The 27,509-nt window shown below is 39.9% G+C and overlaps 1 pseudogene; it reads left to right on the top strand.

Moving 5' to 3' along the window:
* The window catches only part of LOC139586695 (nucleoporin NUP42-like), a 64,336-nt pseudogene extending 39,436 nt beyond the window's left edge, over nt 1–24,900 (top strand).
* The last annotated feature ends 2,609 nt before the right edge of the window (nt 24,901–27,509 follow it).

The following is a 27,509-nucleotide window of genomic DNA, read 5'->3' as shown; positions in this document are numbered from 1 at the left end:
ACCCAGCCCAGTGGTGTGTGGAGAAAGCATTGTGAGGCTCAGGGGAAGCAGCTGCTTTGTAATCTGTAAGGCTCTATAAAATACCACAATCTGAAAAGAATAGAAGAATTTTAAAAATAGTACTCCATTTTCCCTTCTTTAAAGATTTGTCACCCCCATCATTTTCTCTTCTGCAAAGTTCTGCTCTCTCTCAAAGCCTTTTAACTTTAATATTAAAGTGACATATCACTTTTTTCCTCTTTCCTTTTATTAGGGGGGTGTGGGGGAGGATTTGAATATTTTCCTTCATTGTTGGATTTATTTTTTCCAGTCCAAAGCTGGTTTTGAAATTCTAAGCAGGGTTAGGAGCTTTGATAGAAATTCAACAACATTCTGTTTATTAAAAAATAAAAACAAAACTTGTGCTTTAAATCTCTGTCACACTGTGAAAAGGCATTAACATACTCTTTTCAACTGTTTCATTGAAAGTCTTTCAGCAGGTAAAGCACGACTAGGCACAAGAGAAACCTTACCTTTAAAGGGTTTGGGTCTGGTTGTCTCTCAGATATGTTCCCCTAGCATAGACTGCCATCCTCAGTTTGGTAGAAGGATACCAAGTCTTTCTCCTTCCAGCTGTCACTTCGAGTCTGGGTGTGTCTGGCAGTCAACACAAACCAACACCTCTTAAACAGGTACTGGATAAACACTGGGCACCACACAGTGCCATTCCTTCACCATTCTACCAGGACCTGAGTGGAAATGTGAACCCACCTATTGCCATTTCAAGTAAATCACTGCTAGAGCAGCAAAAGTCCTCAGCCAGAAACCAGGGAAAATTATCCTGATGCAATGAGCAGAGCAAAGGACTCAGGGAACAAACTGTCCCCACTGGCAAGCAGGAAACAAATGGCCTCCCAAGAAATCCTTTTATTAAAGGCAGAGAAAAAAAAAAGGCCTTTCACAGGCAGAGAAACAGGGCAACAATAAGTCATTCTCAAAGCACCACTGTACTTTATAGTTTTTTCTTCCAGAAAGAGAGCGGCCATGGCAGCTGGATGCCTTTCTCTGCCAATGTTCACCGGCTGTGCAAGATTTTACAGCTTTCAAGGCCCATCTCAGCTGAGCAGGTTGGCCATGGGTGGCCCTGGGCTCTGCTCCATCACCCACCATCTCCCATCAGTCCTCCTGCACAGCCAGGCTCGTGTGCTCCCCACACAGCACAGGGGCAGCTCCAGCCTCCCTGTACTCAGTTCTGCCTGCTGCTTTCTGACCAGCCCATAGAAGAGAGCAGGTGTCACCCACCTCTGAGAGCAAAGAGAGATTGCAAATTGTCCTGGAAGCATGGGGACGTGCTGACAGCTTTCCCATTTCTCAAGAAAAGTGACTTCTGGGTTGGGGTAAGGAGGAAGCAGGCAGGGGTGAGGGAAGGAAGAGCATGTGGGAGTTGGTCCCCTGGCAGAAGTGCAAACAGTCAGATCCAGATGCTCAAGCACAGTCACGATGCTGAAACTTGAAAGGAAACAAGAAAACTGAATTAGTGCAATGCTGTTTCTTTTTTTGCAGGTCTGGGTGCTCCCAGGGAGTGAAAATGTAGCCTACACAAAGCCTAAAGTACATTGTGCTCTATCAAGGGCAGAATGAAATAAAATAATTTAAGGCTTCCTTGTTTCCAATGGGAAAATCATTCCTCTCTTGTACTGCAAGCACATGCTGATAAAAAAAGATGCCACTGAAAAAAGCTCATGCAAAATTTTGAAGGGATGATTCCCATGATCCTTAAATATTTATTTTATAGGACTCAGTTAACATCTTTGATGCCAAGAAATGTAAGGTTGATGGAGACAAGACCAGCGAGTTCTGAACCAGCTCTTGTAAAAGTAGAATTCTCTAGAGTAAATAGCATCATTATCCATAAAAATGACATTTCATTTTTTGTAGGTTTTGTAAGAATGCCTACTCTGTTCACAGAAATCTGCTGTTGATTGGAAAAGACACTTTTCAAAGGAGTGACAGAAATTACCTCCCCTTCTCTGTGTCTAGCATTTACTTTTCTCCCTTCAGTTAGCTGCCTTGATAGCTACACTAAATTAACTAAATTACTGCAGTCTGCTCAGGCAGAGACAGTTATATCAATAAAGAAGTGTTAATATATATATGTGGTATCAACTAATGCTCACATCAACATGGTGGTTATACAGATTTAATGCATTTTTGTTTCTCCCCCAATCACAGAGTAAAGTCTTCAGAATAGCAATAGTAAGCACATACAGCAGTTGGTAAACTCTAATATCAGTTTGATATTATTGATTAAATTGAGATGAAAAATTTCCTCTGGGGTACTAACAGCCAGAAAAGTTTTTAAGGTATGAGATGTTATTTTACTGGTGGATTTATTTCAGATCTAAAGCTAGACAGATTTCAGAGGGTGCACACTGACAAAATGACACATTCAGTGGTTCCACTTTGACTGTGACCATTACAATATTGCTTGATCCTGTCACTCTTATTCCAGAGATAATTCCTTTTTCTTTTTTCCAAGGAAAACAAAAAAAGTGTGAGCCTGCCTTTTTGTTCCACCTTGGGGCAGCCCTAGGACAGGGGAAGTTGGCTCATGATGATGTGAAATAACCAATAAATAGATAGATACATGACAGCAGAACTGGCAATTATCAGTTGATAACAGAACCATCAAGGAGCATGTAAGAAGCAAACATGCCTGGCTATGCAGAATCCTGAGTAATCCAGAATTTTTTATCTCCTCGTCTCCAAATAGCTTAATTTGTATTCAATATCATATAAAACTAAGTTCATAATAGAGAGGCCATGAGTCAAAACATTCTTCAAAAATTTGGTCTTAATTTTTAAAATTTCTTGATAAATGATGCAGTTAATTTGGTTATTTTTCCTTAAAAGTGGCAGTGCTGGCTGTCTGAAACTCTGAGCATGCAGTTGCCATTCTCATGAAGATGAAAGGAGGAGCAGAGAGCACAACTTGCTCGTTTCAGACAATGCTGTTCACAGATGCAATCAAAGCCATCTAAGGCTTCTTTTTGGAGCAGGTGAGAAATTTTTCAATTAACAATTCCCACCTTGACTTGCTAAAAATTGTTAGGTATTATTTGAGGAAAAAAGTTAAAATTTCTGTGTTCAAAGTACTTTGCTTTAAAATTTAAGCAAAACCATGCTTTTTTCTGAGTTGTGTGCTCTAAAGATTTATAATCCCAAATATTTTTGGGATTTTAATTTTGCTCTGTAACCAAAACAAACATTTTTAAGGCTTGAAAATACTCCCACCTACTGCTCAGCTTTTTTTTTTTCCTCTGAGTTTTGAATAGTTTGGTTCAATGGACATAGAAGTCACAGGTGGAGACAACTTGCAATGTGATATTTTGACATGACACCATCTTTCTTCTCCAAAATGAGTTTTCTGCAAAATAAATAAAATTCCAGAATTCAAGGGAAAACTTCCACCTGTTTTTTTCTTACCAACTTTACCCATGTTATTCATCTTTCCTTTCACTAACATATTCCCTTTTTCCTACCTCTATTTTGATCTCCTGAAGTTTGCTTAAAAAGGTCATCTACAAAAATACTACATGAGAGAAGTCAAACATCTGAGCAAAAGATAAACTCAGCTCATTAATAAGTTGTCGTGCAGAAGAAGTCACCCTTCCCTTGCTGAATCATTGCCAGGTGCCACAAACTTACCGTGAATATCTCAAGACAGAAGAAAGCAATTACTGTAGAATTTTAAAGCCTCAAAACTTTATGAAAATTTTGGATATTACTTGTTATTGGTCTTACTGAGTCTGACACCATGAAAGCTGAAATTTTGTCCAGTGAGAACCAAAGAAATATGTCCCCATAACTCTGATACAGTAGAGCTTAACTGCCACCTTTTTCCAAAGCGCAAGTTAGGGACCCTATTAAAGTAAGCATGTAAATTCATTGCTACCTTCACTTACTTATAAAGGAATAAAACAAGTCTTACCCTTTAACACATTCTTCCATTTGGAAGGCACTGGCAGACAGTAGATTTTAATCTGAGTTTTCCAGAAAGACAGTATCTACTTGAACTCTTTTGCAAGAGCTCTCAGTGGAAATAGACATTATATCAACAAAATCACTTATTTTTATCTTCAAATGATGTTTTGAAAAAGATGTGATGTTAAAGGTTTATTTCTTCACTGAGAGAAAACGTAAGAAGGAATGGGACTATTATTCCATAGTAAATTTGAGTCTATATAATTTTACCTTCCACTCTGGGTTATGACTTTCATTTCTGCTGCCAATAAATTTCAGGTTTATTGTGGTTGGTGTTGGGTACCTCAGCCCTGTTATGGCTGGTTATCTCATTCTCACAATCCATTTGATACAACCTAATCCATTAGTAGTCATTTTCCCTCTTAGGAGTACAGCCATTATTTCCTCTCTGATACCTGAACAGACATAAAAATAGCAGAGAAAAATCAGGTGACAGACTCCACATTGTAGATGTCACAGTCAGAAGTTTTCTTTGCAATGAGCAGCATCAACAAAACCTAAATTAATCATAGCTGACAGTTCAAGAAAGAAAGAAAGAAAATATTCAAATGCACCAATGACACCCTGGGAGAAAAGAGCAGTTCAGTGTTTCTCTCAGGAGAGACAAATTAAATCCCTTGCTCTATAAGCAGCAGAGATGATGAAATGTGGTATCCTGCAAATCTGTCTCTCAAGTCTCTGCTGACTCTCTGATGTCCAAGCAACATTATTTCACATCAGCTTCTGCCCTGATAGGGCATGAAGCCTATCAGGAGCCTCTGCCTCCTCTACCTGACCAGCTATTTTCACTTAGAGGTTTATTATTTTCATAGGTGGTTATTATTTTTCTTATCTTTACATTTCTGACAAACTTGGATGAAATCAGCTCATGTCAAAACGTTTGGGGCCAGTGTTAGCAGGACTGTGGACAGCTGATCACCAGACAAATGCAGCACGTTTTCAATATTTCATATTTGCTCAGAAAAAAAAAGCAAGCTAAAATAAAACCTGTATTTGAACCAGAAGTTGGACATACCTGTTATTTTCAGGGATAAATGGGTGGGGAATGGGGGGATAGACAAAAATGAAGTGGGATGACATATGAAATTATTCAGAAAGAATTCAAAGAGATAGAGTTTTGATAGAGATTAGGAATAAAAGAGGGAAAAGCCCTTTATCTAATGGGGGAAAAAAAACCACTGCCATATTCTTTAGAAATGACAGAAGGACTCTGCTTTCCAGCAGCCTGAACACAAAACTCTGTGCACTCCAGCCCACAAACAGTCTGAAACACATTTGCTGAGTGAGAATGGGAGTCACAGGCACATTAGATGCCTTATGCCCAAGTTCTCTCGTCACTCATCTGTTAGTACAATTTTCATCTAAATGATTCTTAGGAAACTTCTGAAGCTCACAAAGCAGGAAAAAAAAAAAAGAGGCAAAGACACTTGGCATTTAAATAACATCTCTCCTTCAGCTGTTCCATGAAAGAAGAAAACAGAGAGCTGTTGCTTTTATTTACCAATAAACTAATATGAGTAAAGAAAGTAACAAGCAGCTTTTATGAACATGCATTCAGTTGAGGTAATGGACTCTGTGTACAGGATGTGCACCAGCCCTGGAAGTGTTCAAGGCCAGGTTGGATGGGGCTTTTAGCAACCTGGTCTAGTGGAAGGTGTCCCTCCCCGTGGCTGGGTTGGAACTGAGTGATCTTTAAGGCCCCTTCCAACCCAAACCACTCCATGATTCTATGATAAATGTGTGTTTGAATGCTACCACTGCTCACAGTGTGAGTAGAATCATTGCCTCCCTGGGCTATGGTGCTCCAGAGTTTCTCTCTCTATTGCACTGTGCTTGACTGTGGTTGCTCTTGAATAAGAACAAAGAGGAATACTTTGGAGGACTAGGAAATGACTGACTCAAGTCTAGCTTCTGTTAGTGCCTGTCTGCTGGCCTGTTGAAATTAATCTATCTACATAACATTTTATTATCACTTTAATAATTAAGATCAATCTCACCTAGCTGTGTCTTTGAATAACACGTAAACCAGAGTACCACCCTAGCCAGAAATGGGCCAAACTAGTGCCAAAATCTGTACCACATTAAGCTTTCAGCAGGCTCAATTTCAAGGCACAAATCTAGACTGGTCTCACTAATATTTTACAGCAGAGGAGCAATCCTCTTTCTCAGTGAGTTCTGGTAGGCCAAGCTCAAATGTAAGAACCCCATTTCCTCTTGGAAATGTTGAACTCAGTCTCTCCTCCCACAGAGGCAGGGAGTGTAAGGAAAGGCCCCCACTTTCACTGCATGATTGCTGTGGTGACAAAAAAGATGTCCCTAAATCCTTCCTTCAGCAGCATGAGCAGACATAGGTTAAGGCATAAAAGGCTAGATGTGAGCCCAAGTAGATCTCCTGCCTTTGTCCACAGAAAGGAAGGAATGTGTAACTTATAATCCATGTCCTCAGTGACAGGTAGGCACCTGCCTTGTACCATCCTCAGCAAGTTCTGTAGATATTGACCTGTAAAATCCTGATCCCTAAAGCTGTACAGATGAGATCCTGCATATGAGATTAAAAACACAAACCTTATTTAAAAGAAAGAAATCAATTTTAAAAGAAACTCCTGCCTGTTCCATGCATCTCTAACTAAAATTACTACCTTGTCATAAAAGTCAAAGTTTTAACAGGGATTTGGAGACTGAACTAAATCAACTTTTCTTCTTGAGATACAATCCTGTAAGAACAGCATGTACTCTGAAAGGGTTTTTACAGATCTAAGAAATCAAGCTTCGCCAAATGGCGTTTTCCATTTGAAGTACTTAAAAGCTTTGCCATGGATCCAGAGTTGGTGATTTGCTGCAGGACTCACACCAGTTCTGCTTGTCAGGACTGGCAGCACCAACCTCCTCAGGACACCCATGACTGCAGCCTACCTCATGTTATCCTGAAAAACACCCCAAGAACATGCTGAGCAGGGGAATTATACTGCATGGCCATGACTCATTTATGCACAACAGTTTTCCAGAATACGTGAGGCAACTGTTGGAAGAGCGAGCCCTTGCAGGCTTGTGTACATGGCAAATCTCTCAAGCTTTACTTTCATCCCACTCTCAGTGCTGTGGGTCTCTGAACTTCATCAGAAAAAATGCTTATTAATGATTCAGCTCTGGGAACTCCAACTGATGTAGAGGAGAAAATGAATCCTTTGAAAAAGATCTGATAGAAATCGTCTCTTTCAAATCTCTCCTCAAGACCTACCTCTGCTGTGACATCTATCAGCCAGGTAATGATCCTCACACGTTAACAGCAGTCAGGGACAACCCACACCTTTTATTAAAGGTGTTTTGCAATGACTCATAAACACCATGCTGAGCCTACAGATAACTTATATCATCTTGTGCTTTCATTCCCACCTTCTCTCCTCCTTTACTGTCTCTTTCCTCTTTAAACTTATTTGTTATATTCTTTTGTTAGGTTCTTTACAAAGCCCTGCCCTATAAGTATGTGTGTATGTACATATACACACATACTTGCCTTGCACTTCCACACATACCCTCTCCGTTCTCAGAAAAATTACCTGGACCTTCCTACAACAGAGCTTCCATACACAAAATGATTCACACTTTATTTACATTTTTAAGCCTTAGAAATCAAAAGTAGACAAGGCAAAATTACCTTAAGAAAGTTTTTAGTATCTGATGAGGAGAATATTTTGGCTTTAAGTGATTTGAATTAGTTCCCCTAAATATATGGAATCACATTATTTGAAAAAATGAAATAGCAGGATCAAATAAGAGTTTACATCTGTCAGAGAAACTCTCTTTAAGGAAAATGTTCAAACACAAAAAACTCTTAATGCCTTTTTCCCCCCTTGGAAGCCACACAAAATAAAACTTAGAATGATATGCCATCATTCTAAGTGAATTTTAGGAGCTACAGAATCACTGCTTGTTTTACTACCTCTATATACATTGTAGAATTGCTTACAATATGAAAGATGTTTGATTAGAAAGGGAAAGGTAAAGCATGACAAGTTAAGCTAAAAATGGTTTTAGTCTATTAGTGCTAGGGATAAGGGTAGTTTATTGCTGTGGATGAAAGCCAGCCCTCTTTGAAATCAGATGGAATTTTGCTGCCATGACCTCGTCCAGGCCACTGTTCTGGGACACAGACCAGGGTCCTAGGTCTCAGTTTCATTATCTGGCTTGATTACTTCAACCAGAAACACTGGTGCTTGGAAAAATTAAACATAAACAAATAATAAAACATAAACATAATGAAATATCGGCCCATTATGACATTTGGGACAGAAATCTTTCACACAAGTGGCCCCATGTGCATATGGGACTCCAATAAAGTCACCAGTATCTTTGAGAGCAGTTCTATTGATGACACAGCAAGCTCCCAGCTCACTCACAAGTGCAGAGCACTATTCCACAGGCTACTCCCTGCATGGAGCCTACTGCAGTCAAGCTGCAAACTTCTCCTTCTGGATGTCCAGCTTCCCATGCTTCCTTAGGAGGCTGCCAGTGGCTTTTCTCCTGTGCATGAGCACATCTCCTTTAGGACAGAGCAGCACAGCCTCAGCCCCATTATGACTTCAGGCTTGATAGACTCCTGGTGGCAGTTCTGTACACAATACTGCTTTCCCTCCTCACATGAAAGCTCTTTAAAAGTGTCACATCCAGCTGAATGCTACATCAGTGGCAGTTTTTTAACAAAAGCAGCCAAGTGAAGCTGAAATGTGTATAGTTTAGGGGTTACAGTAGAGATTTAGAAAGTCTTTGAAACAGCCTTCTCCCACCCCCATACACATCGGAGCAGCCTCCCTTCTCACCCCTTCCAAAGCCACCCTGGTATCCAGGGACTCCCAGCACCTATAGGACTGAGGGCCACAAAGCAGCAACCAGGAGGCAGGTAAAGCTGATGCAATGCTTTCATCCTATGCAGAAGTTCTCTGAACAAACCTGAATTCCATAGTGCCTTAAAAAAGTGAGTTTCACACTGTCCAGACAGCAGGAAGCTGTCACCTAGAGGAGACACCTCTGTTCCCTACTGCCCTCAGATTCCCAAATAGCATTTCTCTTATCAGATACAAGGAGTATTCTCAAAATTCACCATTATCACAGTCCAGATGAGAGAGTATCAAGGTCAGAGACAGCCAATTTGTAAAGCTAAGTTATGCTAAACAGAACACCATACTGTATTGTGCTAAAACCTTTGCTGCCTCTCAACATCTTACCCTGTCTCAGAACTGATGTGAAGGTGAGGATTACTGGTCACGTTCTGGAAATCAGGCAAATTAATTGGGTGTACACAGTAAAATGGCTTTTTTTATTAACACCCCTCAGTTGTGCCCAAGACTGAGCAGCTGCTCAGAGGACAGTAGTAGCTGCTGTGGCTGAGACATTGTCATTCTCAGCTCCTGTTTCAAGCAATTTGTGGTATTCTGGAAACCATTATCAAAACTATGTGGCAGAAATAATTGCAATATACTCAAAGAAAAATAAAAAAAGGAACCGCTGCACCAAGTTGATGATCTAAAATATATAAAAACTATAGAAATCAAGTTATTCTAGTTGTCTACTTGCTTCTTGGACCATATAATGTATTTGCAGCCAAGCCTCCTGGCTAAGTTGTTGATTTTCTTTAAAATGGGTCTCATCTTCCTGACTAAAATCTGAGCTGGTACCTTGGACACCTGAGCCGTAAGCCACCCAAAAGCCCCTTTCTGTCTCCAGTGACACACAACATTTAAACCAGTAAACTATTTACTACTGTTGCTGAACTGCTCTAAGTTTTCACACACACACACTCTAAATATTTTGCATAATAGAAGAGTTCAAATACTGTCTTATAATAGAGGGTAAAAACTGACCAGAATTTAAACCATACTTGACATGACTCCAGAACAAATCCAACCAAGGGACATTCCAAAATATGTCCTGAAAAATCGGTACAAACAACAGAAATTGCTTCAAAATAACATCTTCAAAATAAAATCTGTGCAGAACATTATCCATCCAGAATGAATTAGATCCCCATTTAATATAATGGCATAGAATCACCACCTTCATCCTTTCCTGTCTCCTAGAGTCTGGGGTTTTTTTAATAATCTACAGAAAGAGACAGATGTCAGTGTCCTTCTAACTAGCAGGCTTTTCATATATCCTTAAGCCCATAATTCACCTTCAGCACATCCTAAGTATTGCTTTCACTGCCAAAAAAACCCCAAACCAATAAACTGCCTCTATTATATGAACAAATTTACCTGAGTGTGTCAGTTTCCACCTCTTTACAGTATCAGAAAGAAGAAGGCCATCAGACCCCTTCAGAGGTGGTGAACGGCAAGCCAAGGCTGAGTTCCCCAAAGCCCCTGAAACTGGGACAAGAATGAACCCAAAGTGTCCCAAGCCAATCTCTGGGGTTTGCCAGTCACCATTCTGGCTATCCTTTGTGCAGCTTATTTCACAAGATATTCATTTGAGGGGGAAAAACATCTGTCAGCTTGCAAAAACTGATTAAAGAAATTTAAAGGAAACTGAAGCATCCACCTATGCTCCCTACAAGAAAAAAAAAAGGCAATAAACACCTACCATTTGGTGCAATGCAGTGTATTCCAAGGGTAAGAACTTTTGTTCTTCAGAATTATTTTTATAATGTCACCTCTGCCAGGGATGATTTAAGAGCTTCTAGATAAGGGAATGAATTTCATCAGAGGCAGAGACATCACCTCAAGTCTCCCTTTAGTTTCTTGATGAATAAAACACCCTCCCCAGCTCTTTCTAACACCTCACTGCTACAGTCAGAAGCAGGACTTGAAAGCAAAAGGAAATTATTAGTGTCTCAGTGTAAAAGCCATCTTTAAGAAATTATGAGAGCAAACACAAGTGCAACGAGCTACAGATGAGCTGACTGAGCTTGAAGGAGCTTTAAAACTACTTTAAACCAGGTGTGTCCAATCTACTCCTCTGAATAGCTGCTACTACCACATAGCAACGCTGTGCCTGCTGCAAGTGAGAACAAATAGTACCTCTCACTTTCAGAAAGTGAAGGCTGATGTAGCATTTCAGGTGCCTTACATGTGGGAATTGCTTCTTACCATTGCCAATGCCTAACTGCCATTATTACTTGCATGTAGGAATCTGCTCTCTTAAACTAATTTATACCACTTCTAACAATAAATACAGCAGAGTATCATGTAAAAACATAAATAAAGCTTCAATATAAATTTCCCTCTCTGTTCAGGAGAAATTTTTGATTAGTCTCACATACCAGGCCCTTCCTTTTCCAGTATCTACCAGTTCTCCTTAGTGAATGCCAATGACCAGGCAAAGGAATACAGGAGCTAGGAAATCATTTGCAATTCACTCCTTCTGCCAACAAAAGTAGCTGCTAGAAGAGGATGTCAATCTTTCCCCCTTGTAATCCTTCTTCACAGCTACAGTAAGGAAAAAGAATACTGCTCATTCCCAGTCATGAGTCACCCAAAACAGCACTGTGCTGGGTGGCCACAGTCTGGGCTTGCATAAGTCCCTTGGACAGGAGCAAGGATGAACCTGAATTGTCCTACATAAGTTCTTCCAGTTCATCTCTGGATACTCTACATGTAGTTGATTTTGAATACTGAGGTATTCTTTCCTATTCTACCAGCATCTTTTCACTCAGACATTCTTGATCTGGAAAGATATTTTGTACAAGTCTCCATAATCTCCATAAGATTCATAGTCATCCTACTTCTTATGTACAGACAGTGCAGGAGCAGCATTGCTGGGTTAAATTCTGATAAGGAAGGCCCCAATTCACACAACACATACGTTTCCTAAGAGCCAGTGTTCAAGAAATAAACTCAGACTGTCCCATGTTCAGAGAATAGTGGCTAGAACCCTGGAAAAGTGGGGATTCATCTTATTGCACTATTACAAAATTACTTATTCAGCTCAAAAAAAGCAAAGGTGCCACATCCAGATAGAGGGTGCAGCTGTACTACAAATGCTTCAAGGAGAAAACACAAGAGAAAACCTTTCCAATTTCATATGTTAGTGCTGACATATGAAAGAAATGGTTACTAAGAAATGAGATTTCCAGCCATCTGGAGACTGAAGTTCTGGAACAGATTTCCAGAAAAAATGTACTAGGAACAAAACAAAAATCCCCAATCAATTTTCAAGATGGGGCTGGATGTGTTTGCAAAAGAGGGTTATTTGCAATGGTTTCTCACACAGAAATCCACCTCAGCACTCTGCCTGGTGTTTCCAAGCTAGGAATAATTTACAGACATTTCTAGGGAATCAGAGCACACAAAGGCTGTTCTAGCAAACCTTTGGTAACACCACCTTTCTATGAGATACAATAAAGCAGTATATGCAAACAGTGCAACAAATTTGGGAAAAAATGTATCTGAAATCTTTAGGCATAAAGAAGCAGAAAAAAAATTAAAGCTTTAAATGCTCATTTAGGGAAAAGAGCTATCTACAGTGCACAGCATATTGAAGGGCAAGGAATGCAATTAGTGCTTGCTGCTGTATTTCAGGAGTGCTTGATCATTTCTTCTTAGCATGTAATTTACATATTAATACTGGAAATGTCATTTGTTTGTTCCTTGCATTATCACTCTTTGATAAGCACATGTCATTATTGCATACAAATAAGGAGCTTCCACCTGTCTGACAGAAAACACAGCCAGAAGTTATTTACAAAGGAGCCCTCGTTAGTCTGTTTCATGCCATAATGAATCACATGTCTCATTAGTGGGCACCTTTCCTTCCTCCACAGCAAGCAGGCAGAGAAAGATCCTGACAGGAGAGCTTGCACTGCTCACTGCATGCCAGGAAGCAACACAAGGTATTTTGCTACGAGACCAACACACAGATATACTGGAATCGTGCTCATGTGCCTCCTCAAGGCATCACCTTGTACTTACACTCCTTACAAAGAACAAAATTAAAACCCATCCTTGAAGAAAATCAAGGCTTGGGAGGGAAAAAGAAAGTCCAGGAGAGTGACAGAGCAGAAGTGCTGGGGAAGCCTGAAAGCAGGGCTCAGCTCAGCAGAGCCACAACCTCCTGCTAGTAGAAGGTTTTGAGTCACAGGGGCCACCTGAGTCCTCTGACACAGGCCAGCCTTTGATCACTCTGTCAATAGTGAAGAACAGCATTAACTCTATATATCTGATGAAATGGCTATAAGCATAAATATTTTAAAGTACTTTGGTCAAACTAAAGGTCCATTCATTCCTGTAGCCAGTGTCTGGCTGTGGCTATCAGCAGATGCTCCTGCCAGGAGCATGGCACACAGAGAGCCCTGCTGACCACAGCTGATATTCCCAGCAAGCAGGTGTTTGAGGCTGCTCTGTGCCAGAGTTTATTCTCAATGGCCTCGATTCTCCAGATCCATCCAATTTGCATTTCTACTTTTACATCTGACACATCCAGTAGCAATGAGCTCCTGAGCTCTATTACAGGCTGTGTGGAAAAGTATTTCCTCCTGTTTGTTTTGGGCCAGATGTCTAATAGCACCATTACACTGTCCATACTGCACAGGCTGGGAGAGGCAGGGAATGATCACCTCCAGCTGGACTGAACCATATACATCTCAGTAGTCTCTTTCCCAGGCTAAAAGCCATAATTCATTTTATCTTCCCATGTGCAGAAGCCATTTCAAACTTCTGGTTAACCTTGTTGTCCTTCTCTATCTTTTCTACATCATCTTGAAATTAAGGGATCAGAAATGAGCTCCCTATTCAACGCTCCATCTATGTAACAGTGACAAAGAGATATTTTATCTTCTATTCCTTTCCTTATAACTTCTAACATCCCATTTGCTTTTCAGTTATCAATAATCATTATAATGATTTTTTCCATCAAAATTATGTATAATCACATCAAATTCACATAGCTAATAGCTAAATTACAATTTCATACATATATTTGAGACTGGTTTTCCCAGGTGCATTATTTAAAATATCTGGGCCCTAGACTTCATCTGCCATTTCTATTTTACAATCAGTTAATAACAAGAAATCCTACTAGTGCTCTTTGCAGTTGATCTGACTTTTGGTTATTCTGAAATATTTTGTCTGATCAAGCAGCAGTTATCACCACATCACTTATGCCTTTCTCAGATCATTAATGAATACACTAAACAGAACAGAGGTTGGAGCTGTGCATACTCCTCTCTATTGTGAAATAGAGATCATTTTCTCCTACCCTGTGGCTTCTTTCATTTAGCCAATTATTAATCTGTGACGCCTTAATATCATTAAGACTCTACAGTTAAAAATATCATGGAAAGTCTTTTTTTTTAATTTTTTATTAACTGCATCACCCTTACACACATATTTTTCACAGAACTAGAATAGATTTGTGAAGGATGACTTCAGTCTATGAAATCTGCTTTGACCCTTCTCCTCTATGCTGTATTTCAGCACTCTCTACTCTTTTCTATCATTTGTAACAGCTCCTACCAATTTGTCCAACACAAAAGTCAGAGGTACTGCTCTTGAATTCTCTCTGCAACCCTTTGATAAAAACTGGTGTTACATTTGCCACTCCTGAACCATCCAACAGGAAAATAATTTTAAACAATAAGGTGGAAGACACGACTAATTGTTCAACAAACTCAACCCTGAGTTCAACAGGTACGTGCTTGGCTCATACTGCCTGATATCATCAGTTTGATTCTTCCTTTTCCACTGCATTTTCTAAACCTCTCTGGTGTCTTTTTATACTGAGACAGTTCCTCAGACTTGCCTCCTATAAAGGAAGGTTTTATGGTTGGGCATATTCCCCAAAGAATGCCAATGAAAAGAATTTATTTTAAGCTTAGTTCCCTGCTTTGTCTGGGCTCCCTTTAATTTTCTCCTGCTGAATTTGAGATGTCAGTATATTCATTCAAAATCAGTTACTCTAGTTCATACCTCTTCATTTTAGACTTTTATTACTGGGAGAAAAGTATTCATATTCATAGGAGTTTTTAAAGTACATATGAACTTGATTGAGTTTTCTGTCTCATGCTTTATGAGATTTTTATTTTTAATATTGAGCAGTGAAAAAGGGACTGTATTTGCGTACACATGATCAGTTTCACAGCCTCATGTTTTATAGCATCCTATGCCTAAGTGTTGGAATATTGCATCCCAGAAGATTTAACCACCCCAAAGATATCAGCCACAAATTAACAATTCAAGACAGTTAGCTCTTTTCTCTTCTGTAAATTAGTTGCTCCTTCCCCCTCCCCTCAAATATAAAACCAAAAAATCACCCCATGTATTTAACTTAGAAGACAAGACTACATTATTTAGATATAGTCTTAAATGAAGAAGGAAGATTTATGTTTCTGCTCTGGGTTTATCATGGGTCTCTGAACAACCAGTAAACGTTCAATGTCATATTTATACAGCCACATGCTGTGATTTTTCCTGCCTGAGAAACTCTATGGCATATGCCCTCTGCTCATCTGCAGTTGTGAAAATATTTTAGCTGCCATTTGTAGAGTGAACCAATAGACAGGAATGAAAGCATTAAAGAATCCTTTTAAACATACACAAAATACCCTGGCTGAATTTTCCACCACCATTGCAGCGCTTATTTACAAAAAAAAGAAACACAGCATTATCTCTCTCCAATGATACTTTTTGTTTCACCAGATAGCAACATTGGATATTGCTTTAATAATGAAGGTGACAAATGATTTCTATTCACAATTCAGTATCCCCAAATATTTTTATATAAAAAGCATCATTTGCAACCATTTACTTTTAAGTACATACTTTCTAGCAGCATAATGTCTAGACCTATCAACTCTAATGGTCATTTTATCCAGGCCTCTTAAAAAATAAGATGATGATCATTTCAGACATATTTCTTTATTGAGAAACTTCCAGCTTTAAACAGGCCTACTTTGATATTTTTATTGATATGTTGTTGTTTAGCACAAAGCCTGTTTTGTTGGGGCTCCCGTCGAGAAGTCCCCATGGGGTTGCCCATCCTCAGCAGCCTGAGGCACAAAACCACCAAGCTGATTAATCCCCTGGGTCACCACTTAGGCATCAACAACTCAAAATTACAGCTCTTACTTCTTACCCTAAGCACACCCAAGTATCTGACAAATAGCACTGGAGGGGAAAATCATATATATAGACACACAAATATATACATAATATATGGGGAAACCGAAAACCAAAGTTCAGCAAGGAGTGCATGTATTGGCTATAGTTCACCAGGTACAAACTGCCTGCACACCTTTGAAGCAGGAACACTGAGGAAGGTGGGTGTTGGCACTCCAAGGAGCCCTGAAACAAAGGATGGAGTGACACAAAGGTGCTGCAGTCATGCTCTGTTGAAATCAATGCACATATGACACTAAGGAGGGAGCAGTACAGCAGTTATGCTCTGTTGAAAACAATTAAGCTGAGGGGAACTAAGCCAAAGGAATTATCCAGATGGTAATCAAAAGCTGAACTGTGCTTCATTAATTCAAAAATACATACTACTTTTCATGCCCTGCATAAGCTAATGAGCAAAGTCACCCAAACTCCACCTAAACATGAAACTTTACATTTTCTCCTCCCACAACAAAAATAATATAAATATAGATTAAATAGGGGGAAGGTTAGAGAAGACTCCATTGCAACTTCCAGGATCCATTGATGGGCTGAACCTGTCTTGTCCCCATAGGGATGCCAGTTAGGTAAGAACCTTATTTTATGTTCACCAAATGATTATCCTCAGCAAGCTTTCATTGGTGATTGGAGCTTGTCTGTATATTGCTTCAGATTCATTTTTGCAGTCAGTATACAACTGATGGCAATCTCTGAACCTTACACTGCCACAGCCTTCTATTACCAGTGTGTTTGATAATAAAGTGTTCTATTCCATAAAGTGTGAGCTTGAGTCCTTCAAGGGTGCTGGCAGCTGCTGGCAGGGGATGACATGCTTGACAAAACTGATAATAAACCCACAAAAAGTGGGGACACTGTCAGTGTGTGACCCTGAATTATTGGTCAAACCACCCTGTGACTCAATTGCTATTTAGTGGGGTCCACAGAACAGAGCCCTGACAGACTAGTCATGCACAAGGGTCTCATCTTCATCAAATATAAAGAGTTCAAGGAAACATCTCCCTTTCTCCTGACAGTATATCACTCTTACAACCCAACAACTAGCAGGTTGCTTGCAGGTTTGGTTTGAGCTAAAACCCTGAGGAAGATTTTCAAAATTAATACAGAGAAAAGCTATCTTGAAAACAAGTAGAGTCTGGTGACCACTAATAACAAGTGTGTACCTGCGAGCTTCTTAGCTCACAGGAAAACCACAAAACCAATATGAGTGTCAGGGAATTTATAGAGAAAGCATGCACATACTTGGCATCACAGGAACACAAGTTTAAGTGCTCACTTCCCTTGAGGTGGGTCAGAGACATACCCCAGGCACTGAGAGGGTAGCTCTGCTACCCAGCAGCTGGTGTGTGGGATGGGGAATCCCATTTCCTTAATGAACAACATTGGCTGAGCTGAGCCTTCGGAGAAAGGTCAGAAGTGGGGAGAAGAGCCTCCATTCTTGGTATCTCATCCCTCAGCAGCATAAGCAGACAACAACCAAGCTTGGAAAATTCTGGGAGTTCGCAGAGCTACCAGCACTGGGGGAGAAGCACTGAGATGTCTCACCTAAGTAAATGCTCCTGCAGATGTGGGCACTTTTTGTGACTCACCTCAGCACAAAAATAGCTGTAGCTGTCACAATATATGATTCTATCTCACTGCTAACCTAAATGGGGTTACTCACACAATCAAGGACTAATTGCATGAGAAGGGACTGCTTGATGAGGTTCTTAGACTTGTGTGTTTCTGGTCAAGTCCTCAATGGATGCAAATTATCACAGCTTCAAAGAAATTAGTTCAGTGATTCTGAAGGTGTGCCTTCCACTCTGTGTGTTTGCGAGGAAAGGCAACGGAGACAAAGGAATTCTGCAGGAGAAAGTTATGTCTCTACTAACATACTAGTAATAGATAAAGCAAGTTGGTACAGTATAATTTATTTGGATTGTCATGTTCTTTTTAAGACTGCTAGGCAAATTAATTAGTCATGGGTTAAATGACAAACCTCTGTAGTGGGATTTGAAACTCACTAAAGGATGCAAAGGTAGAGAATTTAGGCACATAAATGGTAAGAATTTAAAGGTAGCTATAGAGGGCCAGTACTATTTAGTACATTTTATGTTATTACTAATCAGGAGATGATTGTGTGGGAGTCTTTGGAGGACAAAAAGTTGAGATGCATCAAGTCTGAAAGAGGTTTGAGGAATTAAAAAGGATGTAAGTACATAAGCAAATAGTCATCATCTCTAAGACAAAGTGATACTTCCACAGAAAACCTCAGTTTGCCTGGTCATTGCTAAAGCACAAGTCAGCAATGGAGAATCTCTCCTATGAGAAAAGGCTAGCAGAATTGGGGTTGTTCAGTGGGGGCAAGAGAAGGCTCCAGAGAAACCTTTCAGAACTTAAGGGGCTTATATGAAAGACATTTCAGTAGGGCCTGTAGTGATAGGGGAATGGAGAATGGGTTTAAACTGAAAGAGGGCAGGTTAAAATTAGATGTTAGGAAGAAATTCTTCATGGAGAGGGTGGTGAGGCACTGGAACAGGTGGCCCAGAGAAGATGTGGATGCCCCATCCTTGGAAGTGTTCAAGGCTAGGTTGGATGGGACTCTGAGAAACCTGGTCTAGTGAAAGGTGTCTCTGCCCATGGCAGGGGAGTTGGAACAAGGTGGTTTTCAAGGCCCCTTCAAACCAAGCCATTCTATGATTCTCTTCCCTTCCTCTCTCCACTTCCCTCTACTATAAAATCTCTGTGGGCTGAACCACAACCATTTTGCACCTGTTCACAGAAACCCTTTGCAGCTGCAAGTGTCATTCTGGGAGAAGCAGCAGTACAGGCAAACCTTAGTTATTTTAGCAAATTTTCTCATGGCCATTTCACACTTCAGGCACAACAGCTTCAGGAGATGAAGGACTCTTGCACACCAGCATCTCTACAAAAACTTTTGTTCCCCACTGACCTTGAGTCTTGTATATCTGTGGGAGATGTATGGCATATAATAACAGCAGTGCTGGGGGAAGCTCAGTCAGTCACAGCTTACACACACAGGTAAATGCATTTTATTAACTGAAAGCTTTCATTTTCTCTTGTGGGCTCATGGGAGCCCCTGATGGCATTTTTGTAAGGAGAAAATGGAACTGAATAATCTTTCAAGAAAAAGAAAAGCTAAAGCTTACAATTAATTCAGCTCTATAAATGCCAAACATGGGTTCAAAAGCCAATTTAAAATCTTCAATGTAAGATCAAAAAATACTACAAAAGGATGCAAGTATTTTTTAAACAGGAATGTTCTCTTGAGGAGTCAAACCACTTCACAAGTTGACAACTTTCTGTATTCATAACCAGCAGCTTCCTTTTGAAGCAACTTTCACATTGAGATCTGATGGAATAACTCAACATTGCAAAACAGGCAAGTACTATAAATTATGCTTATTATTTTGAGTGCTACAAAAATAAAGTCACAGATAAAAATCTCAAGATGTGCGCAGCCTAACAAACTTACTGGTCCCTGTCTTACAGAGATTCTAGCTGATACATAAGTGGACAAAAATATACAGGAAAGCAATGCAATAAGAAAAATGAAATCCATTAATTAGCAGCTTGTTTTGTGGAGTCCTGTATAAAGAAATAGCAGGTCAAACAAATATTTGTGACAGTTCCCCCTTAAACCAAATTATGGTTCTATTTGGGCATATTTTAAATAAAACACATGCACTGTCAGCCCCTGCCAAATGCAGCCATCATCATCTGAGAACAGCACAAGGTAGAGAAGAAAGTAAAATTCCAAATTTATTCAATGTTGTCTATGAAAAAATTGTTAAGTCAAATGGCTGAACTATATGGGTATAAGCACACATTCCGACAGTGATTCTTCTTCATCAGCAGAAGAAAATTCCCAGCATTTTAACATTCCTGTGATATAGCATGCAGTAGGTACATTAATTTTACTAAATTTAAAATTGCAAGCACACAGTAAACACAAAGTTCAAGTTCTCTGTAACATCAGAAAAGAAGTGGTATTTAGGCTTCTCATTAGGCTTCTAGACAGAAGTGAATTTTATACACAAAATTTTTATCATATCCATATATCCATTTCTCCTGCAGGTTTGTACCCACTGCAGAGAACATTTTAAATGATAGAGCTTCCCAAGCATAATAAATTCTTTGCAGCTAACTCACAAAATACATTCCTAAGTTTGTGCAGAATATGTGCTGAAACCGTGCTGTTATTTCTTTGTCATTAGTTAACAACTCTCTGGAGCAAAACACACAGTTATGGTTGATCATGACACCTGTCATACCACTAAGCTCTGATCTGTGGATAAGTCAAAGGCATGAAGTTATCAAAAGACCCATAGCAGCTATTTAAACATTAAATAAGAAATTTTTTGTATTAGTTCATAAAAAATTTAAAGACAAAAGTATAAAGTAATAAAAAAAAATTAAAACAACTGTTGTGAATTCTACTTTTGTCTCTAGGACCTCTTTATTTTCACATTGGTCTGCCAAATTTATTTTTTTTTAAATAAAAGAGTGCTGGTGTGTCAGAAAAAAAAGTTCATTATCTGGGACTATTTATGTGACTCCTAGAACTTGCCTTATGGGATTAGCTGCCCAAAAATGACACTGGAAATATGGGTCCTGCAAAAGAAAGTATACTTTTATCTAGGTCCAACAGCATGAAATATTTTCTGCTTGGAAGGAAGGATTTGTTCAGTGAGGCTATTGCATCTGATTATGTGACACTGCATGGTACCAGGAATAAACAGACATCAAAGACAGCATTGTGAATGGAACAACAGCTAAAAGCTTTAGCAGAGACACTGAAAAAACAGGGAGAAAGGACATGGAAGAGACCTATGCAGCATGTATCTCCAAGTAAGGTGCACCAGAAAAATGGAATGACTGTAAAAGAAGCTGTTTAAGTCTTACAATCTCTTAACTGTGAGGAAGTGGATATGTTTCACAAGTTTTCTGAAGTTTTCATGAAACTACAGTGTGAAAGAACTTTGCCTTTCATGCAAAAGTGTGACTCCTAGATGGCTGGCCCCAGGCTGGACAAGCTGTTTTGCTCTTTCCCTGGACCCTTATCCTACAAAAACATCTTAAAAATTAAGTCACTCCCACTCAATTTTAGGTAACTCTTAAAAAAATGTAACTAGGAGCCCTCTTCCTTCTATTCTTCTCCCTGCTCTTTCCTTTAATATCTGCCAAAGCATCTATACCTTGCTGGCTGGGACATTCACCTAGGTGGTGGAAGGCAATTGGAATTCTTTCAGATGGAGAAGGGAATGGAATTGTATGCAATATAGAGTATTCTGCCCACCCAGAATTACATTATATAGATTACCTGTAAGGAAGTCATTGATACTTCCCCTGATTTGGTCTTATAGATGACTACTACTGCACTTCTAAAGAAAATTTCTGGGACAATCTACTTACTTCAGTGTGTTTGGAAGGAAGAACTTTTCAGGAGGCACAGGTAGGATGGCTTTGAGTCCAGACAAGGATGAGGATGTGTAAGAGACTGTCCCAAGTTTCCTTCATTTGCCTCACAACCATTGCAAGGACAGAGACTGAGACCCTGAGGACCCTGACTGGTGTTCTGGCCTGGTTGAGGTGGATGCTCACCAAGTGATTGTTTGCAGGTGTGCTTGCTGTGTCACCACAGTCTTACACCTGCTTCACGATCCCCACTCATCACAACGGCCCATGATTTCCTCACCTCTTGGCCAGATACAATCAGCTTTAGAGAAAGACTAATTTTCTGAGGTAACTTTGGTGATCCCCCATGTAAAATCCCTCATCTGCCTCATGACCACAGTCAAGGACGGAGATTGAAGGCCCTGTAGAAACCAGTCCTGAAACAATGGTTCCTGCTCACTGCTGAGACTAGTTGGTCCTGTTTCACAACTAGGCTATGTGTACTTGTTCTCATTAGACTTATTCTCCACTGTCCTGTACCTGTTCCCCTCCCAGTGGAGGACTATGAAAGACCCCTGAGTTAACCAGAGACTTTGAGATTCTCCCCAATATGACAAGATGGATCTATTGGCTGGACCACAAGGATCTCATCTCTCTGTTGGTAGCTATATTCCCCCCTCCTCTTTCTCTCTCTCTCTCTATCCTTTATCTCCTTTCTAATCCTTCTATTGCATTTGCTGTGGGCACTCAATAAAAGGTGCATTTTGTTTTGATTAATACTGAAATCTCTTTCTGTGTTGTTTTTGCCTCTGAGATCAGTAAAGGAACCATCATGACCCCCGCTTGTACTAGTGGATCGTGACAGGATGTGAGATGGAAGCTTATTCCACATAGCCCCTCAAAGTGATGTGAGAACAACTTTCCCCTCCAAGCGCTGACTGTGAATTCCTTATGAGACATGAGTCCTTGAAGGGGCAGAAAGGACAGGCTGTCGATTCCTGTATGGCAGTAGGAACCTTAAAGCTGGACTATACACAGAGACACATGGTTTTCCAGCACCCAAATCTGCTGGTGGACCCAGACCAATGCTCACTTCACTGTGTTGTGTCTCCTGGAGAACGCCTGAGGTTGGCACTGACACACTACATGTAGAATATACAGAAATCTACATTTTTGCTGGTGCCACATGGGAACTGTAAGGATTTCTGTCACCACTGGGACCAGAAAGTTTAACATTGTTTGTTAGCTCTATGTTTTCTTTCTTAAAAAATATTAGGATACTGACATTTAATGCTGCCTGGTTTGCATACAACTAAGCTATATGGTATGGTAATTTTTGCTTTGTTTTTTTACACATTATTTCTATTGTTGTCATAGTCTTTTGAGATTTGCCATTTATGCCCTAAGCACTAAACAGTACATTAGGATGCCACTTACCTTAATTTTTTTTTTGACATTTTTCATATACAATGTTCCCTGCATAGTGACAGGCTCAGTACTATTAAAAAACAGCAGGAGGAAAACCCAATTAAACTTGCAATTTTCCACCAAGCAAGGCATATATGCAGTGTGTCCACCAGATGACTTGCTCTGTCCTTGCCTGTACAAGACATATCTACAGGAGGATTTTCCCCTGGGGTCACAGCATGTCTCATTTCCTAAAACTGCTACTTTTCTGCAGAAGATAAATATGAATAAAACATAACCATAATGGCTTTCTTCACCTCAAATATATATACTGAATTTACATGAAGGGCTAACATTTCAAAAGGCTCTCCAGACCTCTGAAAGCTGCCTGGGCTTTCAGTTGCAACTTTTTTGTATACACCAGAATTGCTTCCCATGTTGTTTAGGCTATAGTGGTGTGCAACTCCTCCATACGTGGGCAATCATTTAATCTTCACATATGCAGGAGGAAGACTGGACAGTTTTGCTCACAGAACTGGACTCCTCCTTTGACATCCCATCTGCTCTTTAAAATCAATCCCATTAAGGCACTCCTGGTATGATTCACAGGGAACCCAAACTCTGATTTATAGCAAACCTAGGATGCAATTTGTCTCCCATTACTTCATCTGTCCTCAAGCTCAACAATTTTGGTAACCAAGTCTTCCCTGTTTACTCCATACTCAAAGGAGCATTTTTAGGTATAGATGTAGGTATCCTTCTGCTCAGTGATTCATCAGCATCTCCCATTTCAGGATGGGCTGAGTCATTTGTCTCTCTATTCAACAATTAAGAGCTCTAAATCACTTTCTAACTCAACAATTAACTCCAAAACAATTTACATTAAAAGAGTTGACTCTTATCCCAAATTGAATCATTGCTCTTCAGTTACTATTTTTATGTCAGGATTGATGACACTGTGACATAAATCCCAGGGAACTTGGGTAAAGTAACACTCCTCTGAGAGTGTCCTGCTTTTGGCTTTGATAGGGTTCATTTTCTTGGTAGCTTATTCAGTGCTGTGGTATGGGATTTAGTATGAGAATAATATTGATAACACACAGATGTTTTGGTTGTTGCTAAGTAGTTCTTACCCTAGGTCAAGGACTTTTTGCAGAATACATTTTCTGCATTTACAAACAGTCAAAATATTACTGATGGCTATAAGGATGAAGAGACTTTTTGACTATGTAATGAAAGACATGGAAATTTGGGAATCTTCAGGACAATGGATAGTTTCATCTTACAATGAAAGAAAAGCTGAATGTCTCAGGCTTCTCAGATTTCTTGCCAGAATAGTTCCATCTGGAGCATTATGACTGCAGAGCAAACATTCAGAACTCTATATAAATTCTGTCCAGCAGAACGGACAATGGAAAAATCAGCTGCCTCAGTGGAAAGCTTTAAATGCATTGACAAAAGCAGCTGTGCCATCTGATTGTAAAGAACACAATCACTCAACACTTGCCTTCCTTTGGATCTGGAGGACTGCAAACAGCAAGCTTTGGGCTGCCAAGCTTTCCCATGGACAGCAGTAGTAACAGTGCTACCAGTTTCTTCTTTACAATGATTTCCAGTCTTGCCAGTGCATCATCATCTGGAAATTCTGATGGTTTTGAGAGCATTTCTGCTGCTTGCAATCCTCCTGCTTTTGAGGCTACGTCCTTGCCTAGGAATTTTTCTGCTGTGAACTCTTCAAGCACCACTGTGCTTACAATCTTTGGAACATTTAATGCAGCAGGAGCAACTTCTGCCTCACAGTCCAGCAGAATTTTATTTGGATAGACTGCCAGTGGACATAACATCACATCAGCAGCTTCTGCACTTACAAAGCAGAATACATGAAAAAAGTTATTTATACCAAAGAGCAGCCGAAGAATTGAAACAATTTGAAACAAATAATATTGTAATGAGAAAAAATTCCTCTTAAGCCACCACAAGTAGAACTTTTAAATGTTTAGGACTTTCTAAGTTTATTTTGAAATACTCTATTTTCTCTGATTGCTCAACTGCACATTTTTTGTGGTAGTTTTTCTCAGTTCGTTTTTGTTTCATCTTTAAGTCTTCTGCAGTAATAAACTCTCAGGTTTAAAAAAAAAATCTTATCAAGGCCAGATTGAATGAGGCTTTGAGCAACCTGATCTAGTGGAAGGTGCCCCTGGAACAAGATGATCCTTAAGGTCCCTTTCACCCCAAACTGTTCTGTGATTGTTTCTTTTCCCATGCTCTGTCAGTGAGGAGGGGCACAAGAAGCCAGGAGGCAGCAAGGCCAGGACAGCTGACCTGAACTGTCCACAGGGACATTCCATACCATAAAATGTCATGCCCAGTATCTAAACTGGGGAGAATTGGCCAGGAGGGGGAAGTCTTGAGAATAGAGTGGACAGCAGTCAGTGGGTGGAGAGCAATTGTGTTGGGCATAACTTATTTCTCTTGGGTTTTATTTATATCTCTTTCTCCTTTTCAATAAAATTTTGTTCTTATTATTGCTATTATTATCATGTTTATTATTAGGAGTATTATTATATTTTACTGTATTTGAAGTCTTAAACTGTTCTTATCTCAACCCATGGGTTTTACCTGTTTTTTTCATTCTCCTCCCCACCACACCAAGACTGCATGGGGGAGTAAGAGAGCACTTGTGTGGTTGATGCCTGGGGTTAAACCAGAACAGAGTCAAGAGTCCAAGAGTCCTAAGTAATAACTTCTATTCCAACAATATTTACACACATATAACTAGAACACAGATAAAATGCATGAGTAGTGATAAAAATGTTACCTTTCTGCCAAAGTGTGGCTCTTACCATTACCCAACTGTGTCAGGTCCCTTTTACCCTGTGTCCCTGGAAGCTTACACTCCTGGATATCCAGTGGTCTGTCTGCAATGGGACAACTGCAGAGAGCATTTGCTTAGAGTGGTAACTGGCTCAGCAGAAGGGTGCTTTCCATTTTGCCTGGCTGAGAGGTGAATTTTGACAAGAAGGAAAAGCACCTCTATTCCTCCCCAATAAGCACCTATGTTTCTTATCCAACAGCTCATCACCTGAGCTCATGAAATTGTTCTAGGATGCAAATCCCACTCCTACCCCAGCATCAAGAGGGTGGAGAGGTAGACAATTCAGTTTCCACAGGTTGTTTCAATGTATCCCTGTGGGCTGTCTACTGCTAATACCTATCTTACATACCCAAGGGTCCCTGTCAAATTCAGAACAAAATTAAGTACATAGCATGAGCTTAAAAATTATATTTCCAGAACAGGTACATAACACTGGGTCCATTGTAAAACATGATACAGGATTTGGGTGCCCAGCCTGTTCATGAACTGCTGAATATCACTTCCCTGGGTGTCTGGAGACACCTTGTGTGGAGATCACAGATAGGTACTGTGTTTTACAGACAGTAAGTGCAAAATCCATGAGAGAAGCCATAGCAACCAGGCTTTCAATGGATTGACTTTCATACTTAAGACAGAGTATTTATTTAAATGCATTATTGTGTGGACAACTTACTGATGCTCGGATTTTTAAGCAGGAATTTCCTTCAGCCATTCTAAAATGCAAAAGAATAAGCATACAAATTAAGATGGGTATGTTACCCAAATTATCAACCTAGCTTGGTCACTGGGAACAGTGAGATCATATTAGCTTTACCATAGCCTAGATATTCTGCGCCTCAGCAAGAATGGCTCCCACATCATCCCAGATATTCTGCCCAGGAAACTACAGCCCTTCACCTGGGCTATCGGGCACAAGATGGCTTTGTGCCCTGGGCACAGACCCTAAATGTTGTGGGAAGTACAGTCATAAGGAAAGAGAAAACAATGTCATCCCAGACCAAGCTGTCAGCCCACCACAAACTCTCTTACGCAACAGCAGAAAATAAGAGATCCTAAAAAAATGTACACACTGGGGGAAATCTTCCTGAAGGTATGCCTTGGATAAGCAAGGACAGAATCAGCCAGCTTGATGTAAATAACAGTCCCTTACCAAGCTCTCATTGCTTGAACTTTCTCTTGCTCCTGCAAACTTGATACAACATTACTTTTACTAACCCAGGACACGGCAAAGGAATGGCTGAAATTCAGCAGCTACGTCAGCATCAGGAAAGGCCCACAGAGGAGCACTCCTCAACCCACAGTCTAAAGGTAAAATATACATCGCCAAGGGACACTTTTCCTATTATACATTCAAAAGATGAAAATTGCATTTCAAAGGCCTGAATGTGCTCCTAGAAGGAAATGTAGAAGGGAACACAGCTCCTTTCACCTTCAGGAAGTGAAGCAGTCATTTATGCCAAAACCTTCCAGCTGGGAAGCTACTGCTGGAATTATATCAAGCATGTGACTAAGGACACAAAAGTAAATGAAGCCCCATTCAATATTTGGGTGACAATGTTTGCTCATGCAAATTATATCCACCATACTCACTCCCAGCTTTTGTAATCATCAAAAAAAGTTGTGGTTCATGGAGTTTACAACTTTAATATTCAGATACCTTGTTTTGAGTCTTTTACTCCCAATTGTTATCTCCTATGAACCAG

The sequence above is a fragment of the Agelaius tricolor genome, unplaced genomic scaffold (genome assembly GCF_023055355.1).
Source record: "Agelaius tricolor isolate 1412-34295 unplaced genomic scaffold, bAgeTri1.0.p SCAF_1, whole genome shotgun sequence".
Lineage (NCBI taxonomy): Eukaryota > Metazoa > Chordata > Aves > Passeriformes > Icteridae > Agelaius > Agelaius tricolor.
Note: the sequence above shows the minus strand (reverse complement) of the source record. Positions and strands in the feature narration are given on the sequence as shown.